The following is a 14,846-nucleotide window of genomic DNA, read 5'->3' on the forward strand; positions in this document are numbered from 1 at the left end:
TATTGCGTTTCTTCAAATGTCGTGTGTGAGTGTCTTTTATTTAACTCTGTACGTACCATTTTATTAATGAGGGCATCTGGCTGACAAATTTACATTCACTTACATTTTGTTTTAAAAGAAGAGGTTGGACAAGGAAATGACATCACAATTATTTTTGTTTTTTTTTTGTTAAGCAATATATCTTTATTTAGCTTGCAAATCCGCAGAGAAAACTGAATGAAAATCCACATCAAATCTGGGTGGATCTTCAACTGCGTTTTCTGCCAAGAGAGGAAGAATCTGCGCAGAATTTTACAACAGGAAATCAGCAGCGTGTGCATATAACCTAAATGTCATTCTCTCTTATCCCTTAGCAACACTCAGAAGGGGAGGAGAGACATCACACACACGTCAGCAGAGTCAGCCCATAATTACAACAGTGCAGTAAAGTGAGCTAGTTGTACACTAGGTTTGTGTCAAATTTCAGTAGCTGCTCTCCTTAGTGTTTAAAAGTGGAAATACCAAACTTTTAAAATTATTTTTCATACTTTACTAAATTATAAACAAATAATATTTTTAAAGAAAATTTAAACATTAACTCTTTACATTTTTTCAATTGCTGCAAATTTTTTTTTTGTGGTACCATCCCTTTAAGTAGGTCTCCTGACCTAAGGGTACCGTCACACTATAACATTTCGATCGCTACGACGGTACGATTCGTGACGTTCCAGCGATATCGTTACGATATCGCGGTGTCTGACACGCAGCAGTGATCAGGGATCCTGCTGAGAATCGTACGTCGTAGCAGATCGTATGGAACTTTCTTTCATCGCTGGATCTCCCGCTGTCATCGCTAGATCGGTGTGTGTGACACCGATCTAGCGATGCGATCCGATCCAGCGATGTGTTTGCTTGTAACCAGGGTAAACATCGGGTAACTAAGCGCAGGACCGCGCTTAGTTACCCGATGTTTACCCTGGTTACAAGCGTTAAACTAAAAAAAAAAACAAACAGCACATACTTTCATTCTGGTGTCCGTCAGGTCCCTTGCCGTCTCTGCTTCCCGCACTGTGACTGCCGGCCGTAAAGTGAAAGCAGAGCACAGCGGCTGTGCTTTCACTTTCACTTTACGGCCGGCAGTCACTGAGTGCGGGAAGCAGAGACGGCAAGGGACCTGACGGACACCAGAATGTAAGTATGTGCTGTTTGTTTTTTTTTTTTTAGTTTAACGCTTGTAACCAGGGTAAACATCGGGTAACTAAGCGCGGTCCTGCGCTTAGTTACCCGATGTTTACCCTGGTTACCCAGGGACCTCAGCATCGTTGGTCGCTGGAGAGCTGTCTGTGTGACAGCTCCCCAGCGACCACACTACGATTTACCTACGATCACGGCCAGGTCATATCGCTGGTCGTGATCGTAGGTAAATCGTATAGTGTGACGGTACCCTTAGCCAAGAACCTCGCCCTACTCTTTGTCTCTGCTAGGCTCCCTCCTTGAAATCCGAATCCCTGCTGCCATTATATCTTTGCTTTCCTTCAGAACTTACTATCTGATGTCTCCTCCTGGCAAACAACACCACATCAATTCAAATCTGAAACCAGATAGACCAAAGGTCTGTATTTATCACCAGGAACTTGTTCTCCTGTGTGCTCACGTAGCTCAGAATGATGGCTTCCCCAGCACCTCACACAGTATTATCGCTACAATAGCCTGCTACACAAAATGAGGACTTCCGACTCAGTATGGAGGCTCTTACAGTCCACCACAGCCACCCACTCAGTGTGAGACCACCACAATTTCTGATATTTAACAACAAAAAAAAAACACTCCTGAGGTGCGCTGCTCTGGTCTGGGCAGTGTGAGTACTGAGGCTCCATACTACAGGTGTGACGTAATTGTGCCTGCAGTGCACGGAGTCTCAGAGTATGTGCACACGATGTGGATTTTGCTGTGGACCCGCAGCGTTTCCGCAGCTGCGGAAGGGATGGATCACTATTTGAATTTTTGAACGCAAAATTGGCTGGAAAATTGGAGCCATGTCGTGTTTGGAGACCCCCTGATGTACCTAAACAATGAAAAAAACCTGAATTCTAACTCAAACCCTAACCCCAAGACACCTCTAATCCCTACCCTATCCATATTCCTAATCCCAACCCTAACCCCAACACATCCCTAACCCTAACCTCAACACACCCCTAACCCTAATCAAAACCCTAACCCCAACACACCCCTAACCCTAATCAAAACCCTAACCATAACCCTAATCACAACTCTAACCCCAACACACCCCTAACTCTAATCCCAACCCTAACCATAACCCTAATCACAACTCTAACCCCAACACACCCCTAACCCTAAACCCAACTTTAATCTCAAGCCTAACCCTAATCCCAAACCTAACCCTAATCCCAACCCTAACCATAACTTTAGCCCCAACCCAACTCACTTTAGACCAACTGTAACCCTAATTGGAAAATGGAAATAAATACATTTTCTTTATTTCATTATTTTTCCCTAACTAAGGAGGCGATAGGGGGGGGGGTATTTACTATTTTATTTTGATCACTGTGATAGACCCCATCACAGTGACCAAAATGAACCAATAGGAAAGATCTTTCTATTGTTGCCGGCCGACAGATCTCTGCGGGCGAGCTGCGCGTGCGCCTGCCATTTTCTCCTGGAAGAAGGGGATCCAGAGGCACGGGGGACTTCAGGGGGCCATGTACAACGGAGGTATCGGGGGGGGGGGGGGGAATAGGGGACTATTTCTCTTTCCTCTGATGTGCGATCACATCAGAGAGTGAAATTAAATGGCACATCGGACTTTTTTTTTTTGTAACTGCGATCGCAAAACGGGTCGGTAAAAACCATTTTGTCATTTTCTTTCCAGGAGAAGATGGCGGTGCCATTGGGGGGGCAAAGCACAAAGGCCGAGGAGCATCGGGGACCCCATTTCTCTGTCCTCTGATGTGCGATCACATCAGGAGGACAGGGAAATTAAATGGCAAGTCACGGGGTTTTTTTTGCAGTTAATACCGGCGATCGCACCCGGGGGTCGGTAAAAAATGAGCCAAATCATGTTCTCTGGGGTCTCAGCTACCCTGGGAGCGCTATACACCATTTCCACAGTGACAATAACGGTGCTGTGGTTTAACTACCGCCCTTAAAAGGCGTATCGGCGGTCATTAAAGGGACACTGTCACCTGAATTTGGAGGGAACAATCTTCAGCCATGGAGGCGGGGTTTTTGATTCACCCTTTCACGTGCAGGCATGTACTATGGAGGACAGAGAATGAACTTCAATCCAATATTGCAGCCAGCATATAGCCAGCGGGTAAGGAAAGGGTGAATCAAAAACCCCAAAACCCCGCCTCCATGGCTGAAGATTGTTCCCTCCAAATTCAGGTGACAGGTGACAAGGGGGTAAAGCTAGAAAATTAAAAGCTGATTGTTTTTGTTATGGATGTATATAAGCAGATGGAAATGACGCTGCTGAATAATAGATATAGTCACTACCTTACCCGATCCTGTACCTAAACATAGCGGATACTGCATAGCTGGGAAGGTTGGCCTATTATGGAATGGCAATGGCGCCCCTGTGGGTGTCCCTCAGAAGCCCTAGTTACCCCCCACCAAAAAAAAAAAATATATATATATATATATAATATAATATATATATCTACTATATAAAGCTGAGTGTGTGTGTGTGTGTGTGTGTGTGTGTGTGTGTGTGTGTGTGTGTGTGTGTGTGTGTGTGTGTGTGTGTGTGTGTGTGTGTGTGTGTGTGTGTGTGTGTGTGTGTGTGTGTGTGTGTCCGGGACTGGCATCTGCACCGTCGCAGCTACAGCCACAAAATTTTGCACAGTCACACGTCTGGACCCCGAGAGCGTCATAGGCTATATTGTGAGGCGAAATTTTAACCCCGCACGTTCCAATTTACCAAACTATTTTTCCCCTATCTACATAATGGGGAAAAGTGAAAGGAAAAGTGTTGGAGGCAAATTGACAGCTGCCAGATGTGAACAAGGGGGACTTAAAGAATGAGAGCGATGGCGCAAAAGAGTATATACCGATCAGTTGCTAAGGTGCGGCCCCGACATGAGATACTCCCCACACACGGGGATATGAACACACACACACAAAATGCGCCACACACTACCACGTGCTTGAACACATATACCACCCTCAGCACACATTTCACCACACATACACCAACCTCGCCACATAAAAGTTGAAACACAAAAGTCGCCGCTCAAAACTCGCCACATGCAAAAACTAGGCTCACGCAAAACTCACCTCATGGAAAACTCGCCACATGCAAAACTTGCACATGCGGAAAAATTGCCACATGCACAAAATTTGCAACACATGCAAAAGTTGCCTCACACAAAACTTGCACATACTCAAAAAGGCACCAGACATAAAACTCACCACGCACAAAACTAGCCATGCGCAAAACTTGCTGCACACAACTTGCTACACTAACCTGTTACATGCAACTCGACACACAAAGTTGCTACACGCATGTTGCCACACAAAACTCATCTCACAAAAGTCGCTACATGCATGTCGCCACACACAACTTGACAAACGAAACTCGCCCTAAAAACACACACAAGTCTGGTATTAGCCTTCAAAAATAAAAATCTGATTAATAAGCAGACAAACTACAAGAGCAACAAATGTACCATATAGGAAATACAGCAGCTGTCAGTCACATGACCTGTCTATTATGTGTATGTGTGAGCTAATATATACTGCCAGGGGGAGGGCTTCCTGTTGGCTGGGGATTTATCAGGCTGCCAATTTATCTTACAAATACTGAGGTAAAAATACTGAGCAAATAACGTGTTAACGAGGTCTAATACAGGAGATCACACAGGTATATACTATATACAGGGGAGATGACACACAGATATATACTATATACAGGAGAGATAACACAGGTATATACTATGTAGAGGAGGAGATGACATACAGGTATATACTAAATACAGGAGGAGATGACACAGGTATATACTATATACAGGAGGAGATGACATACAGGTATATGCTATATATAGAAGATGACATACAGGTATATACTATATGCAGGAGGAAATGACATATATATACTATATACAGGGGAGATGACACAGTTATATACTATATACAGGAGGAGATGACACACAGCAGGTATATACTATATACAGGGGAGATTACATACAGATATATATATATATATATATATATATATATATATATATACACAGGAGATGACATACAGGTGTATACTATATATAAGGGAGATGACAAACATGTATATACTGAGGTGAAAATGAGAGGTGTGAGGTGAAAATGAAAAGGTGTGAGTGCAAAATGAGAGGAGTGAGGGAAAATAGTGTAGTGATCGGAAAATGACAGATGTGAGGTCGAAATGACAAGTGTTAGGGGGGAATGAGAGGAGTGAGGGAGAAAATGAGAGATGTGAGGGAGAAAATGAGAGATGTGAGGGGGAAAATGAGAGGCGTGATGGGAAAATAAGACAAGTGATGTGCTATAACTAACCACAGATATTTACTATGCCCAGGCAACGCCGGGCTCTTCAGCTAGTATATATATATATTAATCCAGATAAGTCTCAGGGTGACTATAAAGGAAAATGGCTTCTGTCCTCTCATCCTGCACTTGTCTGCATGGATCTAATGTGGACTTGGAAACCAGAGAAGCCGCATTCTGTCCCCAGCTGTTACGCCACTGTTCACACCACACAGAGACCCCAAAAGTGTCTCCTCAGTGCTGGAGGGTTAATGGGCAGCAAGGTGGCTCAGTGGTTAGCACTATTGCAGTTGGGGGTTCTGGGTTCAAAGCCCACCAAGAACAAGATCCTGCAAGGAGTTTGTATGTTCTCCCAATGTTTACGAGGGTTTCCTCCCACACTCCAAAGACCTACTGATAGGGAATCAGAGTGTGAGTCACAATGAGGAAAGTAATGATAATGTCTGTAAAACGCTGTGGAATAAGATCACGCTATATAAGCAAAAAGCATAATAATAATAATAATAATAATAATAATAATAATAATAATAATAATGTCCCCTGCACCCAGTAATGGGGAATCTCCAGCACCGACCTCCACCTGCAGAGCCGCACTCCACATATATGGCTGCTCTGTGCACACAGGACCTGTGATGAGGTCACTGGAGAGGAGGAGTCAGGGGTCACATGATCAAGGGCCTCAGTGTATGCAGGACTCTGCTGTGCTGGTTGTCATGGTGCTGGATGAGGGGAAGTTTATTTGTGGGGTCAGGAGGGGTTTACAGGGTGGATGTAGCAGAGCCCTGTGTGTACGAGGTGTATGGAGCGGAGCCGTGTGTACGAGGTGTATGGAGCAGAGCCGCATGTGTACAAGGTGTACGGAGCAGAGCCGCGTGTACAAGGTGTACGGAGCGGAGCCGCGTGTACAAGGTGTACGGAGCAGAGCCGCATGTGTATGGAGATGAACCGCATGTGTACGAGGTGTACGGAGCGGAGCCACGTGTGTACGAGGTGTACGGAGCGGAGCCACATGTGTACGAGGTGTACGGAGCGGAGCCACATGTGTACGAGGTTTACGGAGCGGAGCCACATGTGTACGAGGTGTACGGAGCGGAGCCACATGTGTACGAGGTGTACGGAGCGGAGCCACGTGTGTACGAGGTGTACGGAGCGGAGCCACGTGTGTACGAGGTGTACGGAGCGGAGCCACGTGTGTACGAGGTGTACGGAGCGGAGCCACGTGTGTACGAGGTGTACGGAGCGGAGCCACGTGTGTACGAGGTTTACGGAGCGGAGCCACATGTGTACGAGGTGTACGGAGCGGAGCCACATGTGTACGAGGTGTACGGAGCGGAGCCACATGTGTACGAGGTGTACGGAGCGGAGCCACATGTGTACGAGGTGTACGGAGCGGAGCCACATGTGTACGAGGTGTACGGAGCGGAGCCACATGTGTACGAGGTGTACGGAGCGGAGCCATGTATGTACGAGGTGTACAGAGCGGAGCCATGTGTGTACGAGTTGAGCCGAGCCGTATGTGTACAGAGCAGAGCCGTGTGTATGAGGTGTACGGAACAGAGCCGTGTGTGAATGGGGAGTACGGAGCAGAGCTGTGTGTGTATGAGGTATACAGAGCGGAGCCATCTATGTACAACTTCTGCAGAGTGGAGCCGTGTGTGTTTACATAGAGGAGTCATGTGTTTGAGCGGACCGGAGCAGAGTGTGAGCATAGCGGAGCTGTGTGTGCGAAGTGGAGCAGTCTTTGTATGACGTGTATGGAGCAGAGATGTGTGTGTGTGTGTGTGTGTGTGTGTGTGTGTGTGTGTGTGTGTGTGTGTGTGTGTGTGTGTGTGTGTGTGTGTGTGTGTGTGTGTGTGTGTGTGTGTGTGTGTGGAGCGGAAGTGTTTGTGTACAACATGAATGGAGCCGTGTGTGTACAAGGTGTACGGAGCAGAGCCGTGTGTACAAGGTGTACAGAGCAGAGCCGCGTGTACGGAGCAGAGCCGCATGTGTATGGAGATGAACCGCATGTGTATGAGGTGTACGGAGCGGAGCCGCGTGTGTACGAGGTGTACGGAGCAGAGCCGCGTGTGTACGAGGTGTACGGAGCAGAGCCGCATGTGTATGAGGTGTACGGAGAGGAGCCACGTGTGTACGAGGTGTACGGAGCGGAGCCACGTGTGCACGGAGCGGAGCCACGTGTGTACGAGGTGTATGGAGCGGAGCCGCGTGTGTACGAGGTGTATGGAGCGGAGCCGCGTGTGTACGAGGTGTACGGAGCGGAGCCATGTGTGTACGAGGTGTACAGGGTGGAGCCATGTGTGTACGAGTTGAGCCGAGCCGTATGTGTACAGAGCAGAGCAGTGTGTGTACGAGGTGTACGGAACAGAGCCGTGTGTGAATGGGGAGTACGGAGCAGAGCTGTGTGTGTATGAGGTATACAGAGCGGAGCCATCTATGTACAACTTCTGCAGAGCGGAGCCGTGTGTGTTTACATAGAGGAGCCATGTGTTTGTGCGGACCGGAGCAGAGTGTGAACATAGCGGAGCTGTGTGTTTGAAGGGTAGCAGTGTATACATAGCGGAGCTGTGTGTGCGAAGTGGAGCAGTCTTTGTATGACATGTATGGAGCAGAGATGTGTGTGTGTGTGTGTGCGTGCGTGCGTGTGGAGCGGAAGTGTTTGTGTACAACATGAATGGAGCCGTGTGTACCAGGTATATGGAACAGAGCTGTGCATTTACGAGGTGTATGGAGCCGAGCCGTGTGTGCACGAGTTATATGGAGCGGTGCCATGTGTGTACGGAGCGGAGTCGTGTGTGCGAGCTGTACGGGGTGGAGCAGTGTGTGTACAAGTTGTACAGAGTGGAGCCTTGTGTGTACGGAGCAGAGCTGTATGTGTACGAGGTGTACGGAATGGAGCCGTGTGTGAATGGGGTGTACGGAGCGGAGCCGTGTATGTACGAGGTGTACGGAGCAGAGCCGTGTGTATGAGGTGTACGGAATGGAGCCGTGTGTGAATGGGGTGTACGGAGCGGAGCTTTGTGTGAATGAGGTATACGGAGCGGAGCCATATATGTACAACTTCCGCACAGTGGAGCCGTGTGTGTTTACGTAGAGGAGCCATGTGTTTGAGCAGTGTGTTTGAAGGGTAGCACGGTATACATAGCGGAGCTGTGTGTGCGAAGTGGAGCAGTCTTTGTATGACGAGTATGGAGCAGAGACGTGTGTGGAGCGGAAGTGTTTGTGTACGACATGAGCGGAGCCGTGTTAGTATGATGTGTAAGGAGTGGAGCTGTTTATGTGTCAGGAGCAGAGCTGTGTGTGTACCAGGTATACGGAACAGAGCCGTGTGTACGAGGTGTATAGAGCGGATCTCTGTGTGTGTACGGAGTCGAGCTGTGTGTGCACGAGATATATATGGAGCGGAGCTGTGTGTGTGGATCCGTGTGTATACAAGGTGTACGGAGCGGAGCCTTGTGTGTGGATCATGCCATGTGTGTGCAGCGTGGAACTATTTGTGTATGACATGAGCGGAGCCGTGTGAATATGACATGTACAGAGCTGAGCCACGTGAGTATGACGTGTACGGAGCGGAGCCGAGTGTGTGCAGAGTGGAGCAGTGTGTATGTCTGGAGCAGAGCTGTGTTGGAGTACGGAGCTGAGCCATGTGTATACATGTATGGAGTGGAGCCCTGTGTGTACGAGGTGTATGGAGAGGAGTTGTTTATGTACAAGGTGTACAGAGCGGAGCCATGTGTGTACAACATGTGCAGAGCCGTGACTATCATCACGCATCACAAATTTCACAATATCACAGGCCAGGAAGGTCACTAGAACCACCCATTGTGATCTTTGGTGCAAACTGCTCTCTACTGCCCCCTATTGTCCAGACAATTACAGGATTACAAAGAATAAGGCTGGGTTCACATTAAGTTTAAGCAGTCCGTTACACTGCGGCATAACGTGGTGTAATGCAGTCCGTTAACGCCATTAAGCACTATTTCAGGCGCATAGCTAGCGCACGCCCAAAATGGGCGAGCACTAGCGATGTGCCGTCATTGAGTGACGGACCCTCGGACTCCGGTTGCAGCGTTTCCGGGTCCGTCACCGCTAGCCCAGATAGAGCATCTGCTAGCTCTATCTGCGCTAGCGCGATGGCATGACGGCACTTGCGTTAATGCAGCCCGTTTAACGCATGTGTTGAACAGGCTGCTTTAACGCAATGTGAACCTAGCCTAATGGAGGAGGCTGTTTGCACTAACAGGCCGGTTATCGGAAAACTAACAGTGAGCGTATGGTATATACACCTCCGGATTCCAACACATGGAGTATGTATATACCCCGTACTCTCACCACTAACTCCCCGATAACCCCAGACTCGCTGCCACCAGTCGTTCTTACAGGCTGGCTGAAGGCCTGGTTCTGGTAGCCCACGGCTTCGAGACGTGGTTACAGAACAAAAGGAACAGAACTATCACATTTTAAATTTACCCAAACGGAGTCAGTGTCTATGAAAAATATACAAAAGATTTTACAGAGGGGACACACAATACAGCATACACAGTTACAGAAAATAAAAGGGATAAAACAGAAGAAACTTACTGCGCCACTCACAGAGATGAGTCAGCTAGTGGAGGAAAGTAATCTGGTTGTCTGGTTAACTGGATCAGCCTTCCACTGTATCCTCCTCAGCAATGAGCACAGATCATAATTTGCCTTGGTCTTTTATCAGCCCCTGAGTTACACACACACACCCTCCTCCCCTGTAATTACTTCACAGGAGCCGGGCAGTGGGTGGTCCTCAGTCCTTCAGGATTTCATGAAATCCCAACTTCTGCTATAACTTCAATCCTGATGGTCACAGAAGTTTGAGATTGCTGCAATATTTCCGGATTCAGGATTTTAGCGTTCCATAGATAGTAAACATGGCATAGCTGTGTCCGTTACCTGGCCACTGTGGATTGGTGGCTCATAGGCAGGGGTTACAGTTATGAAAACGTATGTGTCTTGTTCCCCTGTTAGCCTCAGTGCTGAAAATGTATGTTTCACCAATATCAGAGTTATACAGATTTTGATATTCAATATTTCCTTTCGGAGACATTACGTCTGAGTGACACTGCTCTGATGAAAGGAATGTGTATACTGGGTGACAATAGGGGTGAGAGGTATCTGCTTTAATCCACTCAAAACTTAAAACAGATAAGGCCCTTTAACTGTTTGTCCAATCTGCAACTCGTTATCTATACACAATGGGCGTCTTCCTTAGTATGCCAGGGTCTATTGTAAATCTCAGACTTTTTTTTTTTTTAACAAAAGACATTTTCTTTCAGTCATCAGGCTTCAACAGGACTTCATGCATTTTAACTATCCCATCTCTTTGTCTATTGTACTATTCTGTATCTAAAGGTACCTTTACATTAAAGGTACCGTCACATTAAGCGACGCTGCAGCGATATAGACAACAATGCCGATCGCTGCAGCGTCGCTGTTTAGTCATTGTGTGGTCGCTGGAGAGCTGTCACACAGACAGCTCTCCAGCGACCAACGATGCCGAAGTCCCCGGGTAACCAGGGTAAACATCGAGTTACTAAGCGCAGGGCCGCGCTTAGTAACCCGATGTTTACCCTGGTTACCGTTGTAAATGTGAAAAAAAAAACACTACATACTTACATTCCCGGTGTCTGGTCAGGTCCCTCGCCTTCAGCTTCCCGCACTGACTGAGCGCCGACCGTAAAGTACAGCGGTGACGTCACCACTGCACAGCGTGCTTTACGGCCGGCGCTCACCAGTCAGTGCGGGAAGCTGTCGGCGGGGGACATGACCAGACACCGGGAATGTAAGTATGTAGTGTTTGTTTTTTTACATTTACAACGGTAACCAGGGTAAACATCGGGTTACTAAGCGCAGCCCTGCGCTTAGTAACCCGATGTTTACCCTGGTTACCAGTGAAGACATCGCTGGATTGGCGTCACACACGCTGATGCAGCGATGTCAGCGGGAGATCCAGCGACAAAATAAAGTGCTGGACTTTCCCCAGCGACCAACGATCTCCCAGCAGGGGCCTGATCGTTGGTCGCTGTCACACATAATGATTTCGTTAACGATATCGTTGCTACGTCACAAAAAGCAACGATATCGTTCAGTGTGACGGTACCTTAAACGACTTAACAATGATAATGATAGCGATCTGTGACGTTGCAGCATCCTGGATAGCGATCTCGTTGTGTTTGACACGCAGCAGCGACCAGGATCCTGCTGTGACATCGCTGGTCGGAGCTAGAAGGCCAGCACCTTATTTCGTCGCTGGATCACCCGCTGACATCGCTGAATAGGCGTGTGTGACGCTGATCCAGCAATGTCTTCACTGGTAACCAGGGTAAACATCGGGTTACTAAGCGCAGGGCCGCACTTAGTAACCCGATATTTACCCTGGTTACCTAAAAAAAAAAAAACACTACATACTTACATTCCGGTGTCTGTCGCGTCCCTCGCCGTCAGCTTCCCGCACTGACTGTGAGCACCGGCCGTAAAGCACAGCATCACCGCTGTGCTCTGCTTTACGGCCGGCCCTGCGCTTAGTAACCCGATGTTTACCCTGGTTACCCGGGGACCTCGGCATCGTTGGTCGCTGAAGAGCTGTCTGTGTGACAGCTCTCCAGCAACCAAACAGCGACGCTGCAGCGATCGGCATCGTTGTCTATATCGCTGCAGCGTCGCTTAATGTGACGGTACCTTTAGGCTATGTGCACAGGTCAGGATTTGTGGCAGAAAGTTTCCTGACAAAAACCTGACATTTCTGCCAGAAATTTTTTTGCGCGTTTTTGATGCGTTTTTGCGCGTTTTTGATGCGTTTTTTTCTTGAGCTTTTTCCAAATGCAAAGAATAGCGGGAAAAACGCAGAAAATCTGCAAAATTAATGAACATGCTGCTTTTTTTACCGCGATGCATTTTTTTCACGGAAAAAAAACTCATCATGCGCACAAAAATTGCAGAATGCATTCTAAATGATAGAATGCACAATGTATGGGTTTTTAATGAGTTTTTATCGCGAAAAAAAAAAACGCGAAAAAACCTGAACCTGTGCACATACCCTTACTGGGAAACCTTGTGAGGTGTCTGCTGTAATAATAATAATAATAATAATAATAATAATTTTTATTTATATAGCGCCAACATATTCCGCAGCGCTTTACAAATTATAGAGGGGACTTGTACAGACAATAGACATTACAGCATAACAGAAATCACAGTTCAAAATAGATACCAAGAGGAGTGAGGGCCCTGCTCGCAAGCTTACAAACTATGGGGTTTCCCAGGCTTTCTAGGAAAGTTCCCACGATCTATGAACATCCAGCAGAGGGCGCCTCACCGCAAATGAAGCTAAATATAGATCATTGATCTATATTTAGCCTCATTCCCCGGGGTTTTGCAGCAAGGAGCAGCCTGCATTAGCGGAACTCCTTGCTGCAAAATGTTTTAACCCCTTCAGAAGGATTTACATCGTTGGACGTTACAGATCTGCGGAGGGTAAGGATATTGTTGGTTTATTATTTTTTTTTTACTTACAGAACGAGGGTCTTCAGTGACTGGATTGGGCGTAAAATAAAATACTCCAACAACCATTGTTTTTATTTCATTAAAATAATTTTAAATAATGTGTTTGTATTTTATTTAACCCTTTACTACAATTGGATTAATAATGGATAGGTGTCATAATTGACGCCTCTCCATTATTAATTAGGCTTAATGTCACCTTACAATAGCAAGGTGGCATTAACCCTTCATTACCCCATATCCCACTGCTACACGGGAATGGGAAGAGAGTGGCCAAGTGCCAGAATAGGCGCATCTTCCAGATGTGCCTTTTCTGGGGTGGCTGGGGGCAGATGTTTTTAGCCAGGGGGGGCCAATAACCGTGGACCCTCTCCAGGCTATTAATATCTGCCCTCAGTCACTGGCTTTACTACTCTGGCGGAGAAAATTGTGCGGGAGCCCACGCCAATTTTTTCTGCCATTTAACCCTTTAATTTACTAGCTAGAACGGCCAAATTTTGCAGATACACACTACTGACATTAGTAGTGTGGAATATGCAAAAAAAAAGGGATATGAGATTGTTTACTGTATGTAAACCATGTCTCAAATCATGTCGGGTTTTAGGAAGGAGAAAGAAAAAGCCGGTAATTGAATTACCGGCTTTCAAGCTGTATAGCGCTGGACAAAATATTAATATATATACATATATGTGTCTACTGACATATATATATATATATATATATATATATATATATATATATATATAGAAAGTATATATATATATTTTTTTCTTTTTGGGACACATGGATCACTTCTATAGCGGTATGTTGGTTTTGCAAGCCTGCGAGAAAACCACGCAGTACGGATGCCATACGGAGGATGCCATGCGCAAAAAACGCTGACACACCCTGCCTACGGAGGAGCTACGGACCACTATTTTCGGGACTTTTCAGCGTATTACGGCCGTAATATACGGACCGTATTGTTTTACGCTGTGTGTGACGCCGGCCTAAAAAGGAGTGAGGGGGGTGAGAGAGGTTTCAGAGATATTAATATTTTCTATGACACCAATTTTCTATGACAATCAGCCTTTGGGGCTAAATGATTTTCTGACTTTGACCTTAGAGGGTCTTACAATTCGATACGCATCAAGAAGGGTGATGAGTGGAAACCAACATTTTTAATGTCTGAGGGATTATTCAGAAATCTTGTACTACCATTCGGATTCTCCAATGCACCAACAGGATCTCACAACTTTCTGAATGATATTTCTCTGATTACATTGGGAGATTTCTTGTGATTTCCCTTGATGATCTGTAATTTTCTCTCCCGATTTGGATTCTCACCAGGAACATGTCCATGTAGTATTTCAAAGATTGGGGGAGAATTCTTTGATAAAATTGATAAATTAATTTTTTCTGTCCAAGAAATTTCATTCCTGGGGGTTCATTTTATCGGCATGACTAGTCTAGGATACCCACTCCTTAAGATGGATCCTGAGAAGGTGCGAACCATAATAGATTGGATCCAACATAGTGACCTGAAAGCACTGCGATGTTTTATAGGATTCGACAACTATTATAGGAAATTCATTAGGTTTTTTTTCTCAGATTGCGGAACCTCTTACTGACCTCACATGTAAGGGAGCGGATATCAAGGTTTGGTCACCAGAAGCTATGTGGACTTTTGAAAAATTTAAAGTGTTATATGTCTGCTGTTTTAATCCAACCCGATCTCCAAGAATCATTAACTGTGGAGGTGGATGCTCTGTGTGCCGAGGTAGGAGCCATTTTATCTCAGGGTTGCCAAACTGTGA

The 14,846-nt window shown here is 46.4% G+C and overlaps 1 protein-coding gene across 2 annotated transcripts in view; it reads right to left on the reverse strand.

Annotated features, from left to right (window-relative positions):
* Window positions 1–14,846, reverse strand: part of LOC138663640 (uncharacterized) — a 55,085-nt gene that overhangs the window by 22,317 nt on the left and 17,922 nt on the right. The window contains exon 1 of one of the 2 annotated variants that reach the window (XM_069749916.1): window positions 6,092–6,141. The exons of the other annotated variant lie outside the window; for it this stretch is intronic. The gene's annotated coding sequence lies outside the window, so the exon portion shown is untranslated. Of the gene's footprint in view, window positions 1–6,091; window positions 6,142–14,846 lie in introns of those variants that run through there. 2 annotated transcript variants of the gene reach the window in all.

This window comes from Ranitomeya imitator, chromosome 2 (assembly GCF_032444005.1).
Source record: "Ranitomeya imitator isolate aRanImi1 chromosome 2, aRanImi1.pri, whole genome shotgun sequence".
Taxonomy (NCBI): Eukaryota; Metazoa; Chordata; class Amphibia; order Anura; family Dendrobatidae; genus Ranitomeya; species Ranitomeya imitator.